Source organism: Mus caroli, chromosome 1 (genome assembly GCF_900094665.2).
Source record: "Mus caroli chromosome 1, CAROLI_EIJ_v1.1, whole genome shotgun sequence".
Taxonomy (NCBI): Eukaryota; Metazoa; Chordata; class Mammalia; order Rodentia; family Muridae; genus Mus; species Mus caroli.
In genome coordinates, this window is record NC_034570.1 from 111900914 (window position 1) to 111902463 (window position 1550).

Here is a 1550-nt window from a genome sequence, read left to right on the forward strand (position 1 = left end):
TGGTCAGGCAGCTTAAGCTCCATGTGAGTGAGAGACTCTATGTCAAACACACACACACACATACAACCAACCAACCAATACTTCCCCAAACAAATATACAACAGGAACAACAACAACAATTTGGACAGCATTGGAGAAATGCCCAACAGTTGAGACTGTCCACTGGCCTCCACACTATGTCCCTTCCCCACCCAGAATACAGACATACATGTTCACATAAAGAGTCTGTCCCCGACTCCTTTACCATTGTGCCAAGCCTGCTGAGGAGTCGCCATGAGCAAAGCCCACCCTCCCGAACTGAAAAAGTTTATGGACAAGAAGTTGTCATTGAAGTTAAAGGGTGGCAAGCATGTCCAAGGAATACTGAGGGGCTTTGATCCCTTTATGAACCTTGTGATTGACGAGTGTGTGGAGATGACAACCAGTGGCCAGTAGAACACTGGCATGGTGGTCATCTGAGGAAACAGCGCCATCATGTTAGAAGCCTTGGAAAGAGTCTGACCAGTGTTCCGCAAGCAGTGTGTCCACATCTCTCCCCCAAAGGCCTGTTTGGTTGTGATGTAGAATTAGGTCATGTACATTTTCATATGGAACTTTTTGCTAAATAAGCTTTTGTGATACTCAGAAAAACAAACAAACAAACAAACAAACAAAAAAAAGACTGTCCCCTGTGGGGACTACACCACTGACAGAGGGCCTGTTTGGGGCATAGAGTTGGCCTTCCAGCTCCAGCTTGCATCAGGGGCTGGAGAGATGACTCAGTCCTTGCTGTGCTAATATAAGAACCTGAATTAGAACCCCCAGAACTCACACATAAAATCTGCACACGGGAGCATGTGGCCTTAATCTCAAGGCTCCTGTGACAAAATAGAAGGTGGGGAAAGGGTACCTGGAAGCTTGCAGGCTGGTGAGGTGGCCTGTGCAGCAATCAAATGGCAAAAAGACCCTGCCTCAAACAAGGTGGAAAGGGAGGACCTACTCCTGAGGTGATTTTCAGATTTCTACACACACACACACCAAAGGAAAAGGAAAGAAAAGGGTTTTCTACTATACCCCTTGGGTCAGTCCACCAATCCTCCTGATTTCTGGAGACGGTTATAGTTTCAGGACCAGCAACCCATGCTGGAACAAGGTTCTGTTGTTTTCTGCTCTCTCTGAGACAGTGTGTGTGTGTGTGTGTGTGTGTGTGTGTGTGTGTGTGTGTGTGTGTTTGTGTGTGTATGGTGTTTGTGGGGTGTCTGTATGTGGGGAGTGTTTCTGTGTGGGGGAAGTGTATCTGTGTGTGTCTGTCTGTGGAGGGTTGTCTGTGTGTAGGGGTGTCTGTATGGGGGTTGGGGTGTTGGTGGGGAGTGGGGAGGGTCTGTGTGTATGGTATTGTCTGTGGGGGGATGTCCAAGGGTCCACTTTTAAGCCATAGGCCCCAGGAAACATTGAATACTGGGTGCTACACACCCCAGGGACCCCATGCCAGCCCTGCTACAGTGCCTTCCTTCCCTGTTGTTTTCTCCCTCTGGGCCTGACCTCAAATTGTTCAAAACCAAGCCAGTAAG

General features: G+C 48.4%; 1 pseudogene; it reads left to right on the forward strand.

Moving 5' to 3' along the window:
• The first annotated feature begins 269 nt into the window (after positions 1 to 269).
• Positions 270 to 501, forward strand: LOC110304330 (annotated as a pseudogene).
• The last annotated feature ends 1049 nt before the right edge of the window (positions 502 to 1550 follow it).